The sequence below is a fragment of the Leopardus geoffroyi genome, chromosome C2 (assembly GCF_018350155.1).
Source record: "Leopardus geoffroyi isolate Oge1 chromosome C2, O.geoffroyi_Oge1_pat1.0, whole genome shotgun sequence".
NCBI classification, from domain to species: domain Eukaryota; kingdom Metazoa; phylum Chordata; class Mammalia; order Carnivora; family Felidae; genus Leopardus; species Leopardus geoffroyi.
The window spans coordinates 52,261,600-52,277,084 of NC_059333.1; the positions used below are offsets into that span (position 1 = coordinate 52,261,600).

The 15,485-nt window shown below is 32.7% G+C and overlaps 1 long non-coding RNA gene across 1 annotated transcript in view; it reads right to left on the minus strand.

Annotated features, from left to right (window-relative positions):
• LOC123610818 overlaps positions 1 to 15,485 on the minus strand; it is a 137,114-nt gene that overhangs the window by 22,697 nt on the left and 98,932 nt on the right. The window contains exon 3 of the long non-coding RNA XR_006718302.1: positions 1,072 to 1,317. This is a non-coding gene — a long non-coding RNA (uncharacterized LOC123610818). The remainder of the gene's footprint in view (positions 1 to 1,071; positions 1,318 to 15,485) is intronic.

Sequence of the window (15,485 nt, forward strand, 5' to 3'; positions counted from 1 at the left end):
CCCCAGACTTCAAGTTAAAAGAGGTGTTTCACGTTTAGCATGTGGCTTTCAACGCCCTCTCAGCACACTGCGACATACCTTAGCAAATTCAAGGAATTACCACTTATATATCCCAACTCTAATAAAATACAGACTTCTAAACTGTTGATACACACACACACACATATTTCATTGTGAAATATAACACATATGAAATGTGCACAAAATATAAATACACAGGTCAAAGGAGTATCTTAACTGTGCCCCTGTCACCCTGGCCATGAACTAGAACATCATCGGTGCCTGGCAAGCTTACCTCATACTTCCTCCCAAATAATAACCCTTTCCTCCAAAGTAGACCACTGTCCTGATTTCAATAATAATCACTTGTGTGCTTTATTCTTGTCTTTATCTTTCCAGTGTATGCACTATACCTCTCTAAACACTACTGTTCTACATTTCTAGTCTTTTCAGCTTTTACAAAGAGTATCAAACACTATGTATTTTTGTGTATCTGGCATCTTTTGCTCAATTTTATGTCTGTGATGTTTATCATGATGCTATGTGTTGTAGATCATTTATTACCACACAGAATTCCATTATATAAACATAACATAATTTATGTAACCATTTCAGTGATAATGAACAGTTGGATTGTTCCCAGTTTGCAGCGAACAGAAAAACAAAATTCTGCACTGAAAATTATTGTACATGACTTTTGCTGCCCAAGTGGACATTCTTCTGTGGTGCTGTACTTAGTAATAAAATTATTAGGTTATAGAAATGAGTAACCTTTTTGAGTAGGTTATATCAAACTATTTTCTAAAATGGTTCTGAACATTTATATTCCTACCACCAATGTATGAGTCATCATAATTTTACATTGTTTCTCACTTTTGGTATGGTGAGTCTTTGTTTTTTAAGTTTATTTATTTATTTTGAGAGAGATAGAGAGAGCATGCGTGTGGGTGGGGGAGGGGCAGAGAGAGAGAATTCCAAGCAGGTTCTGTGCTGTCAGCACAGAATCCAACGTGGGGCCCAAACTCACAAACTTTGAGATCATGACCTGAGCCAAAATCAAGAATCAGACACCCAACTGAGGCACCAGGCACCCCTCAGTCTTCTTAATACTGGCCATTTCTTGATTAGTTATTGTGTTAAATATGTTTTCAAATATTTCATTTGAACAGTTATCTTTTGTGGAGTGCCTTCAAGTCTTCTTCATACTTCTTTATTAGGTTGTCTGTATTTTTAAAACTTTGTCATTTTTTAATATATTCTTTATATGTATCTTCTGTTAGTTATATATGTTTCAAATACCTCCCACACTGCAGGGTTCTGAAAAGAGAAGTTTGAATAAATTTTGCCTATCATTTCCTCTATGCTTAGTTCTTTTTTGTCACCTGTTGAGAAAATAGTACCTTACCTTAAAGACATGAGCATGTTTTCTAGTAGTACCTTATAAAAGTTATTTGAAACTTCAACTCCTGAAATTGATTTTTTTTCATATGCAATGATGTAAAGGTTACATTTCACTTTTTAAATCATGAATTTTACAGTTTTTCCACAGATCATTTCTTGAGAACACCACCCTTTCCCCTCTTTATCTTAAACTAAGTGTCTAAACATTTATGGGTCTGTGTGTGCAATCAGTACTATCTTATGTTCCTCTATTAGTACTGTCTGAAAGCAGTGCCACACTGTCTCTATTATTATAACTTTAAAACAAGTCTTAAAATCAAATAGAGCAAGTTTTCCTATCTGCTTATTTTCCATTAATAATATCTTTCTTATTTTTATATGAATTTTAACATTAGCTTATATAGTTCTAAAGATATGCACACAAACTCACATGCACATTCACACACACAAAGCAATTAAGATTACTTTAAAACTATAACTCAAGTTTGGAATAATTGACTTCCTTACAGGACTGTCTACTCAAATCTATAAATATGACAGATATCTTCAACTGGTTAGGTTTTTATGTAATTATCTCTATAGTCTTATAGTAACTTTTTAAAATAAATAATTTTTCTGTATGAAGATATTGGATATCTCTGGTTAGGATAATTTATAGGTGTGTCATTTTTTATGCTGTTTGGTGACATATTTACATTTCATTTTCTGCTTGCTGCAGCTCATAAAAATACAGGTGGTTTTGTATGTTGACTTAGCATACATCAGCCTGAAAACATTGTTATTAGTTCTAATAAGTTATCCATATAAACCTTTGTATTTCCTATATACACAATTAAATTGTCTAAATATTCACCTAAATTCACCTTTCTAATAGTTATAATTTTAATCTCACTGATATACCCTGATATATACTTGCTGAAATACTTGGGTGTATTTTTACATTTTACAATTTCCTTTTAATTTGTCCTATCTCATTTTTTTATCCTTTTTTCTGTTTTTGCAGTCATATTTGCTTTTTATTTGCTGTTAAAGAAATCTTTGCCTAACTCAATATTACAAATATTTTACCTGTGTTTTCTTCTAGAAGTTTATTTTAACCTTTACCTTTAGGACTATGATCCATTTTGAGTTAATATTTGCATATCATGTGAAGTAAGGATTGAGGCTCATTATTTTGTGTACAGAAAAATTTTTAGCACCATCTGTTGAAAAGACCATACTATCTCCCTTAATTTAATATGGCACTTTTGTCTAAAATCATTGACCATATACGTCATGCCTATTAATGGACTACCTATTCCGTTTAATTCATCTGTGTTTATGTCTTGTCTTGATTAGTGTGGATTTATAGAAAGTCTTTAAATCAGGTAGTAAAAGTTCTCCAAATATATTAATTATATTAATCATTTTGAAAATGTTTTATTTTATCCAAGTGATTTTGCCATTTCATATATATTTTGATCAGTTTTTCAACTTCTTTAGAAAAAACTTATTAAGTTTTTTTGTTTGTTAATTTTTGAGGGAGAGAGAGACAGAGTATGAGCAGGGGAGGGCAGAGAGAGAGGGAGACACAAATCCAAAGCAGGCTTCTGGCTCTGAGCTGTCCATACAGAGCCCAATGCAGTGCTCAAACACACAAACCATGAGATCATGACCTGAGCCAAAGCCAGATGCTTAACCGACTGAGCCACCCAGGTGCCTCAAAACTTATTAAGATTTTGACTGAGGTTGCATGAATATATATAAATCAATTTGGGGAGAAATGCCATTTTAATAATATCAGGTCTTTCAATCCATGATTATGCACATCTCTCTACATCTATAGGTATACTTAACTTTCCATTTCCAATGTTTTATAGTTTTCATAGTACAGGTTTTTATTCCTAAGTAATATTTTGATGCTGTCATGAATAAAAAAGCTAACGTTATTTTCTCAGTTTTCATTGCTAGAACATAAAAATACAATTGACTTTTATATATTGACCTTGTATCTTGGAACCTTGCTAAAGTCACTTAATAGTTGTAATAGCTGTATTCTGATTTCCCTTAGAGTCTTCCACAATTAGATTATGTCTTATGCCTTTATTTCTTTTCCTTGCCCTATAACACTGGATATGACCTCCAGGACAATATTAAAATGGTAAGAGCAGACATTCTCACTTTGTTCCTGACCTTAGTTTGAAAGCATTGAGTCTTTCACAACAGAATATGAGGCTAACTGTAAATTTTTCATAGAGGCTATTTAATCAGGTAAAGAATTCTGCTTTTATTTCAGGTGTGCTCAGACTTTATATAATAAAAAGTTTTGAAATTTGTCATTTTTTTGCATTCATGGAACTAAACATATAATTTTTCTCTTTCATTCTATTAATATAGTAAATTACATTAATTGATTTTTACATGTTTAGCCAAACAGCATATTTAAGAATAAATTCTAATTGGTCATGATGAATTTTTCTTTAAAACTCTTGTTGCATTTCATTTGTACATATTTTTAAGGGTTTCTGCTTCTATGCTTTATGGGATATTGGCTTGTAGTTCTCTTTTATTGTGTTGTCTTCGTTTAATTTTTTAACTAGTATAATCCAGACATCATAAAATTATTTGAGAAATAGTCTCTCCTACTCTATTTTCCTAAAGTGTTTGTCTAAAATTGGTATTATTTCTCCTTTACATTTTGGCTAGAATTCACCAGTGAAGCCAGCTTGGTGTGGAGTTGTCTTTTGGGGAAAGATTTTTAGTTACAAACTTAATTTATTTCATTTACTTAAGACTGTTCAAGTTTTCTATTTGTTGTTGTGCCACTTTACCTAATTTGTATCTTTCCAGAAATTTATATTTCATACAGTTTTTCAAATTTATTTGGTATAAAATTGTCCCCCCTTTCTTTTCTGATGTTAGTAATTTATGTCTTCCTTCTCTCTTTTTCAATCAATTTGGCTAAAGGTTAATTAATTACATTGATTTTTTTTTTAAGAACTAGAATTTGGTTTCATTGATTTTTCCCTATTGTTTTCTATGTTATATTTTGTTAATTTCTGATTTTTTTCTTCATTATTTACTTTTATATATGTGCTTTGGGTTTTATTTACGAATTTGTTCTCAGTTTCTTAAGGTGGAGGATTAAAACATTGATTCGAGATTGCACTTCTTTCTAACAATGGTACTTAAAAACATTAACTTCTTTGAAAGCACTGATTTATCTATATCCCACAAATTTTTAAAAAATTTTTTTAACATTTATTCATTTTTGAGAGAGAGAGAGACAGAGAGACAGAGAGGCAGAGAGAGAGAAAGGGAGACAAAGAATCCAAAGCAGGCTCCAGGCTCCAAGCTGTCAGCACAGAGCCCGACACAGGGCTCGAACCCTGAGATCATGACCTGAGCCGAAGTCGGATGCTCAACCAACTGAACCACCCAGGCACCCCAATATATCCCACAAATTTTGATGTATTTTCATGAATATTAATTTTCACAATATTCTAAGTTATTCTTTTTGCTTCTAATGTTTCTTAATCTGAATTCTGATTTCTTTGTCGATCCTATAATTAGAAGTATATGGTTAGTTTCAAATATTTCAGGTTTTTCTTTTCTTGTTATCTTATTAATGTTTCTAGCTAAATTCCCTTGTGGTCAGGAAACATTTTCTGTATAATTTCAAATGTTTTAAATTTGTTGTGATGAGTTCATGAATGTTTGTATCTTGGGTAATACATAATATGAACTTAAGGAGAATATGTATTCTGTTGTTGTAGAGTGAATTTTTAATATATAAATATCAATTAAATCAGTGTAGTTGATAGCACTGTTCAGACCTTTGTCTCTTTCCTCATGATTTGACTAGTTGCTCAGAGAGCAGCTATGAATGTGAAGTTCTTTATTTATTCCTTTAATTCTGTCAAAATTGTTCCATGTACTTCAAAGATTCATATTTTTAGCTGTTATATCTTCTTGTGTTGAACTTTATCATTATAAAATGTCCCTCTTATGTTTGCTAGTAAATTTGACTTTAAAGTCCATTTTTTTATGAAATTAATATAGTCTCTCCAGTCTTTATAAGACTACTATTTGCATGATACATTTTTCTTATCCATTCACTTTTATCTTGTGTCGGTAAATTTAAAATATGTCTCATGAAGACCACATAGAGTTGCGTCTAGTTTTTGTATGGCTTTTTTTTTTTTTTTTTTTTTTTTTTTTTTTGCCATTCAAATAGTCTCTGCCTTTTGACTGGAGTGTTTATTCAATTAAAATTTAAAATAATATAGGTCTACCATTTTATTTCTTGTTTTCTACTTGTCTCATATTTTTTATCCTCTGTTACTCCTTTTCTAACTTTTTACAAGATTATTTAAATATTTTCAGAATTCTCTTTTAACTTGAATATTCTTGATGCCTTTTTGGCTATTCTTTTATTTTCATAGTCATTGTCATATACGTGATATTTAAAATAGCCTCATTACTATATGAAAAATGTAAAATATAAAAGTGTTTATGGGGCGCCTGGGTGGCTCAGTCGGTTAATTGTCTGACTTCAGCTCAGGTCATGATCTCAGTCCGTGAGTTCGAACCCCGTGTCAGGCTCTGTGCTGACAGCTTGGAGCCTGGAGCCTGCTTCGTATTCTGTGTGTCTCTCTCTCTCTGATCCTCCGCCATTCAGACTCTGTCTTTCCCTGTCTCAAAAATAAACATTAAAAATTAAATTAAATTAAATTTAAAAATGTGAATTTGCCTTCATTTTTAAAAAATTTAGCCAAAGAAAGAATCTCGGTTAAGAGATCTTTCTCATTCAGCACTTTTAGATATTTTTCCATTCCATTTTTGGGATTTCATGGTGTCTTATGTTAAGTTAGCCATGAATTTGGACATTGTTCCCCTATCCAGAATATGTTTGTTATTGCTTTTATTTTTTCCCTGCTGCTTTGATACACTGTTTAGCTTTGGCTTTTAAGAGTTTGACTATAATGTATGTTAACATGGGATTTTTTGAGTTAACTTTGCTTAGTGTTCATTTAATTTAAAACCTTATATCAGCCAGTATCTACTTTTCATAAAATTTGGAAAAATTTTAACCATTATTTCTTTAAATATTTTTGTGCCCCAATCTCCCTTTTCTTTCTGGTATTTCAACATTCATTCAATCATTTGTTATCACCTAACAGATTCATGAAGCCCTGTTCATTAAATTTTTTTTCTATCTGTTATCTGTCTTGAAATATTTGTAGTGATTCTATATTTTGGATCATTTTTTTCCTCTTTCACGTTCATTTGGCTAATAAGTCCACCTACTGAATTTTTATTTTTGGATATTGTACATTTTTAGTTCTAAAATTTAAATTTGGTTCTTTTTCCTTGTTTTTATTTTTTTATTAATATATTCATGCTTTGGAAACATTTTATTTTTCCTCGTTGATGATAGTTATAATAACCTCTTTAAAATTTATGTCTCCTAGCTCAAACATTTGGTTCATCCCAAGGCCAGACAACTGATTTCCTTTTCTCTTGAAACTATGTTTCATTCCTAGTTATTCCTAGTTATCATATAATTTTGAACTTCATTTTGGACAGCATCAATGTTAAATTGCAACGATTCAGGATTTCGTTATTGCACTCCATTGACTGTTTTTATTTGCTTTAGGAGGTAACTTTCTTGTCTGAGTTTGAACTGAAATACTTTGTTTAGTATGAGATACCTCTGTGTTTTGTTCTGGTAGTTTTTCTTTAATTGGGTTTCCTTAGTCTGTTCTGCAGATGCATGATTTGGGAGTCAGATAAACGGATAAACAGATTTGGGGATTCTTCTCTCCAGCTCTTTTCTCTTCTGGAATTCCTACATGGAATCTTGAATCCACTTTTCTGATTCTCTAGCCAGAAATATGGCAACGTTTTTCAGGGATTTCCCTTCACCCAACCCTAACTCTTGGGCATGCTGTAAAGACTACAATTATCTCTAGTCTAAAAGTTATAGAAAAGAGAACTTAGTTGAGGAGACCTGATTTCAATTTCTCCAGTAAATGTGTACTGCTCACCAGCATCTACCCTCCATTGTTCACATACTCACGTATACAAGGCAACAGCCTAGACTCATTTCAAATTTTTCTCTTACATGCTTGGTTTTGCATGTCATAAACTATATAAGGTGATGGTATATTTTAAATTAAGGGAAAAAAGGCAATTATAAGTAGATTTTTGCATTTACTCAAATCAGGACCAGCTACATAATTTGTAACATCAAGTTAAAATGAAAATGTGGGGCTCTGTTTTTAAAAATTAAGAAAAAATCTTTTCTTTTTACCACAATCTCTCTCTCCTAACTTGTCATGGTTTTTTTAATTTACTATTTAATGTTAAGCTCTTTCTGGCTTGAGAATATTCATGGAGTGAGTCCAGATCTTCATATATGATCAGCCCCCAACTCAATTCAGGGTCCTGGGCACACACACCTGACCCTGACCCACCTTAAACCTGTAGCCAGGCCTATGCTGGGGGCAGATAGCAGTGATTCCTGGATGTAGGCAGGAGTGTAGGCACCTAAGAAGTCTCCTGTAGTAGTGTTGGAAGTAGCACCATGTGGGAGCTGAGACTCCAAGGGCTTAGGTACTCAAGTGCTTCCTTATCCCATCAGACTTCCCATACAAAAGAAAAATTCAAAGACAAAATTATTAGAGGGGGTGGCCTGGGTGGTTCAGTCTGTTAAGAGTCTGACTCTTGAATTTGGCTCAGGTTATGATCTCATGGTTTGAGAAACTGAGCCTTGCACTGGGCTCCAAGCTGATAGCCTGCTTGGGATTCTCTCTCTCCCCTTCTCTCTCTGTCCCTCCCCCACTTGCGTTCTCTCTCTCTCTCAAAAATAAAATAAAATAAACTTCAAAGATAAAGTTATTAGAAAATTCAAAATGGCGGCCACAGAGTATTTATTCCCAAGCATAGGGCCTCCTTCTGAGCTTAGAATCCTTTTAAATTGCATTGGTCTCACAATCATGACTCTAACCTTGATCCAGATAGTTTCCATTTCTGATGTTCTTCACTCTTTCTTGAGGAACTAGTTTCTCTTCATCCTGAAGAACTTCTTTTAGAATTTCTTATTGTGCAAGATTGCTGGCAACAGATTTTCTTGCTTGCTTGCAAAGATCTCTTTCTATTCTTCCAACCCTGTGTGAACTCTCCACCAGAGTCCAACTACATCTTTTCACTCTTTGGTAATTTTAGGTAATTGTTTTTTGCATTATGTCTAGGTTATTAGCTATTTTCTGCAGAGGAGGGTTTTCTGGAATGGTTTATCCTATCATTACTGAAAGCAGGACTTGATAATTTTTTTTTTATTATTTAGTCTACTTTTCTAGGTGACTCAGTAAGAATAGCTATATAAATTAAATGTTTTTCCATTCTCAGAATCTGAAAACTTTGAAAAACAACAAAAATATTGCAATGATTATTTTCTTCCCACAGAATAATTATTATCGGTTTCCTTCCTTTCTTTCTTTTCTACTACAGAACATTTCCTTTGAGGAGCTGTTCTGTCATATTCTCAGTCCCTTTTGGTCAGGACTGAACATATTTTGTAGAAACTATGGAAACTATGTGGTTCAAGCCTGGTTAATCAAATCTCTCCAATTTCTTGACTATATCCTTTGATTAAGAGATTGGTAAGTAACCCAAGCTTAGGCAACTGAGGGAGAAAAAGATCTTGCTTTTTCTACCAGGATCAATAGCTGAAAAAATAATATTTGTCTCTGTTGCTAACATTTGTTGAGGACCTGCCTAAGAATGATGTCAGCAAAGAAACAAAGAAAGCCTTATATGAATTAAAAAAATACTTAATTCATTGAATGATAACTGCCTGTTATTTGAACCTCTGCTATAGCTGGGCCAAAGCCAACATCATGGCTAAACTACCCAAATATATAAGCCAATAAATTCACTTTGTTTGCTTAAGACATTTGTCACTTACAATAAAATGAACTCTGTCTAATTCTTTTTGTCACTTATCAATATATACGTAAAGTTATATCTCAAACTAAGAAATTAAATCAAGTTGTTTTCAAGGTGTACCTTTTTTAAGAGGTATTTCTCTTACAACCTAGTGTTAAATAAAATCAAGTAATATAATCTTTAAAGAAGTTATTCCTTGTGTATATATTTTAATGGAATGACACTGTAAAAGCTAATCTGTAACCCATTTATTTACCTAAAATATTGTAAGTATTTTATGGTAGAAATTTTTCTGATGGCAAATTTGATAAAATTTTTTGTATCCCTACCTTCTATAATCAAAGATCAGCATCCCTAATAAAAAGCAGTAATAATAGCTTTGATGAAATACTTTAATTCTGTAGATTCATAAAGCATAATGATGCAGTGTTATATATTTATCCAACATTAAATTATTAAATACTGATATGGATATAATATACTCATAAAGTGTAAGCATAACTTAATTGATATTCTAAAGTCATTCTTTGTAGAAAACTAGATTTACAGATCCTTAGGGAAATAATAGATTCCCTTGTCTTAATAAATAATGCAAAACTATTTCCAATGGTATGCAGAACATAAGATGAGTAGAATCTCTTTGTTTAACTACTATTTAAAAATTTGTGTGTGATATCAACTAAGTGTCTAATTTGAATTTTTATCTTACCTTTTATACTTTTTTACTCTCTTATACACAAAGTTTAATGATTTTCATTTTAGAATTAAAGGCTAAATTATACCATTCCCATTGCATACAGTTTTTCTAGATAAACATTAGTTAATAATTTTAAGTGCTGTGATGCATTGTTTAAAGATCACAGTAATCATCATGTTGTGATGTTGTGAATTAAGCATACAAGTTGGCAAAGTAACTAAAAAAGCACATGTTGCCATAAGAATGTTGACTCATCCATGCAACAAAGTACTGCATATTAAAATGTATATTCTTTTAAAAAATGAACCAAAAGTTTAACTTCCTTTTGGAGCTCAACAAACTGTGTCTTTCACAGAACTTTTCTGTTGTCTTGAATCAAAACAAAGAAAACATAAGAACAGGAAAAAAATTCAATGAAGTAGAAATAGAAGGAAATTTCCTCAACCCAGCAAAGATCGTCTGTGGAAAACCCATAGCTAACACTATATTTAGTGATGAATGACTAATTGCCCTAACATTGGGACAAAGATATCTGCTCTCACACTTCTAGTCAACACTGTGCTCATGGTTCTAGTCAAGGAAATTATGCACGAAAAAGAAATAAAAGCATTCAGTTTTGAAAAGTAGAAGTAAAATTATCTCTATTTGCAAATGGTATAATCTTTTATATAGGAATCCTAAAGGACACACACACACACACACACATACACACAAATACACAATTAGAACTAATAATGATTTCTGCAAAGTTGAAGTATACAGGATCAATACACAAATATCAACTGCATTTCTATATTTTAGCAAGGAATAACCTGACAAGAATAATAATTAAATAATAATAATTAAAAGAATAATTCAAATTGCAGTAGCATCAGAAAGAATACAATTCTTAGGAATACATTTACAAAAGAAGTACATTATACTGAAAACTATAAAACACTGTTGAAATAAATGAAAGTGGACCAAAATCAATGGAAAGACATCCCATTTTCATCCCATTTCATCAATGGGAAAGACATCCCATTTTCATGGTAGGAAGACAATATTGGTAGATGGCAATACCTTCCAAATTGAGATACCACTTTACACCCTGTGGAATGCCTAGCACCCTAAAGATAAACGATAACAAGTGTTGGTGAGGAGATGAAGAAACTGGAACCCTCATACATTGGTGGTGAGAATGCAAAATATTGCAGTAGTTTTAGAAAAAGCTTAGAGCTTCCCTAAAAGGTTCAATATGGAGTTACCATACAATCTAGTAGTTCTGCTCTTAGTTATGCACCCCCAAGAACTGAAAGCATATGTCTACCCAAAAATATATACAAAAATGTTTATAGCAGTATTATTCATAATAGTGAAACAGTGGAAACAAGTAATGATTGCATACACAAAATGTAAAATATCTATACAGTGGAATATTATTCAGCCATAATATATAAATGAAGTACTGATACATGTTACAACATAGATCAAACTTGAAAATATACTAAGTGAAAGAAGCACTGCACAAAGGGCAGTATACCATAGGATTCCATTTATCTGAAATGTACTGGATAGGAAATTCCATAAAGACAGAAAGTAAAGTAGTGGTTTCCAGCATCTGGGAACAGGGGACAGGGAGAGAGTGATAGCTAACAGGTACAGAGAGACTCTTTTTGGGATTCTGAAATTGTTCTAGAATTAGATAGTGGTGCTGGATGCACCACTGAAATGCACACTTTTAAAGGGGGTACTACGGTATATGAATCATGCCTCAATAAAGTTATTTTTCAAACAGGACAGAAAGAAAGAAATAGTAGGATGAAAGAATCCCATCCTGATGTGGACATTATATGAATATTGAACAGAGTAATTTTCTTTGGTATTTTTATTTATTATTTTTTTTAAATTTTTAAATGAAGATTCTTTCTCTAGATATCTGAAAGTAATGTACACCTCTTTCATGGTAATGGTAGAGACCGCCTGCTCCTCACCAAGCTTATTTCCTTCTTTTTTGGACAAAGAAGCAAATTATTATTTTTGACCATGTGCATGAGTCCTGACCAGTTACAGAAAGAAAAGTATTGATATACACATCTTCCCATACTGGCCGAGATAAAACTCCCATGCGAGACCCTCCATAGTCTTTCCCATTTATTAGCTTAATACAGAGAAGCAAGAAGGAAGCCATGTGCCAACGATGGCAGAGATACAAGGAAAGACACTGAACAAATGAAGCAGCAGAAGAGAGTTTCTCCTGTAATCGTTAACATCTATTTTGATATTTAAATAAATAAAAACAAACTTTTATTATCTGCTGCAAATAACATGTTGGGGTTTATGTGTTACTCCAGAGGTTTTTTTGTGTTTTTTTTTTAACTATAAAACTATTCTTACTGGGTGAATTCCAAATTAGTAAACCAATTATGAGAAAATCAAGACAATCAGAAGCATCACATGGGAACAATTATTTTACTTCAGGTAACAGAGTTTGCATTGCAGAAAAAAAGTAAAACTGACTCTGAATAGTCATAAAAATGTCACGTAGCATTCACTATATAAACAAAAACTGATAGTTGAACATTTAGATGTGGAGCTTATACTTTAAACTTCTTGGAAAAAAAACTTTTCAAATTTCTTATATGTAGTAATTGGTAGTAATACAAACTTTTCCATCACCTCAATTTCCTGAATAAGGAAAATTATAAAAACTCTAATGTGAAAATACTTGAAGCCAGCTTTACAATGATTCTTCCTAAATTATTCTCTAAAAATTTAAAAATATTATGTTTAGTTTCATAAGTTCAACCTATAAAAAGCAAAGATAAATTGCTATAACTACTTCCTTCATGCAGACAATTTTCACAATTACCTTTCAAAATTTTAATTACTTAAAATTACTCTGAAATTATTCTTTAAAAACAAAATGCCTTATTGTAATAGAAACTCATACTTCAAATATGAGGAAAAAATTTTACTCAGATTTCTATATTGTATATTTGATTTGAGTACTAAACAGTTAACCCAAATTACACATCACATATTATAAAAATTGAGGTCCACTTTGAGTTCTACTCAATTATTTAGGGTGACTATCGTGACCCTATATGGTAATATTTTGCAGTCCCAAATAAGAATACATCATTTTAAGGTTAAAAAAAACTTGACATGGCCATTTCAGTGCATCTTTATATAGGCACATGAAAAACAAAAACAAAAAAAAAATGTATTGCTTTTAACAGTTACAGTGTCACAATTCCTTGATCTGTATCTTCTCCATGGCTCCTCCCTTAACTGTAATTCCTAAGGCTGATACTTGAGTACTGACTTACAGTTGTGTTCAGCACTGGGTTGAAGAGTGGGGATGTGATAGGGAGGCTATTTACTCACATTACATGGCAATAAACATTCCAAAATTCTAGAGGCCCAAACACATCCATGAACTAGGACGTTCCACTTGCCAAACAGACTACTTTTTGCCACCTGACTGCAACATGCTTGGTCTAGCTTCCATCATTTCTTGTTTGAACTACTGTAACAGCATCATAATTGGTTCTAGTCAATCTCACCACATGAAATAAGTCAATATAGAGCATCTTTTAAAAACATAAATTAATTCCAGTCTCTCTAATACTCAAACTTTCCATAGCCTTGTAAAAACATCTAAACTCTGATACCAAGACTTCAGTGATTATAGAATAGGACCACTGACTCCATCTCTGACCATATCCCACATGGTTTTTTTTCTTTCTTTACTCTATAAAAGTCACATTGTTCCCTCCCTGTTTCTTTTCTTTCTTTTTATTTTTTACCTGCTTTATTGAAGGATATATTACATGCCACAAAGTCCACCAATTTTAAGTGTACATTTTAACAAGTTTTAGTATATTTACACCTTTGTGCAACTAGCAGCACAGTTTAGTCTTAGAACACATTATTTATCCCAAAAAAAGTTATCTTGTACCCATTTGCAGTTAATTCCTACTCCCACTCACAGTTTTAAGAGACTATGGATTCGCTTTCTATATTTATAGTTTCGCCCTTTCTGGTAATTGAATGTAAATAAAATCGTACAATATATTACCTTCTGTCTCTGCCTTCTCTCATTTAGCATAGTGTTTTTTAGGCCTAACTATATTGTAGCATATAACTATATTGATGCTATATAATTGTAGCATCTGTGTACCATGCTGACTTATTGCTGACTAATATCCATTTAATCATTTCACGGAAATTTGAATTTTCTCTATTTTTGACTCTTTTGAATAATGTTGTGTGAACACGGATATCCAAGTGTTTGTGTGGACATGTGTTTTTGCTTTTCTTTGGTAGATAGCTAGGAACAAAATTACTGGGTTATATGATGTTTATGTTTAGCTCTTTAAAGAAACTGCCAGACTATTATCCAAAGTAACAGTACCATTTTGTTTGCTACCAGCACCAGTTTCCAGTTTCTCCACAGCTTAGCAATACTTGATATTGTCAGTCATTATTCTAGAGTGTATAGGGTGTCTCATTACAGTTTAGTGTGAATTTTCCCAATGACTATGTTTAAAGCCTTATATGTGTCCAGTTACCATTCCTATATCTTCTTTGGTGAGTGTCTCAAATATGTTTCCCATTTAATTTTTTTTTTTCAACGTTTTATTTATTTATTTATTTTTTGGGGGACAGAGAGAGACAGAGCATGAACGGGGGAGGGGCAGAGAGAGAGGGAGACACAGAATTGGAAACAGGCTCCAGGCTCTGAGCCATCAGCCCAGAGCCCGACGTGGGGCTCGAACTCATGGACCGCAAGATCGTGACCTGGCTGAAGTCGGACGCTTAACTGACTGCGCCACCCAGGCGCCCCTGTTTCCCATTTAAAAAAAGTAGGCTGTCTTCTCATTGTTAGCATATGTTTTTATATCAATTGGATATGTGTCCTTTACCAAATAATTTTCTTCCAATCTGTAGGTTCTCTTTTTATTTTCTTCCATTTCATTAGTTGTACTTATTTATTTCTTTATTAATTTTTATGAAGTCTTAACTCCTTTTTGAACAAACCAAATAGGCTTTAGCTTTCTTACTCTTCTTTTTTTTTTGCTAGGAATGTTCTGTTCCCTGTTCTCATTTCCTCATTTCCTTCAGGTCTCAGTTCAAATGTTACGTTCTTGGAAAGTGCTTCTTTGACTCACACCCCTTCTTGCTGGTTATTGGTGCTATTTAACAAAGATGCTGAGGTCTGCTTCCTTCCTGGCTACCCTGTGGCCAAGTGGACCTTGCAATTAACTTTGGGCAATGAGTTGTAAGTAGAAGAGAGAAATATCACACTTCTTCCTGGTTCACCTTCTTCCAGATCTCTCTTTTTCCTTTAGCACAACAATCAACAACACACAAGACTGCCTGATTCTTCAATCTAGGTCCCTCAAAGATTACAATAAGTAGGGCCTGGTGCCAATGTACTGTGTACATACAAAGAACGTTCCCATAGAAA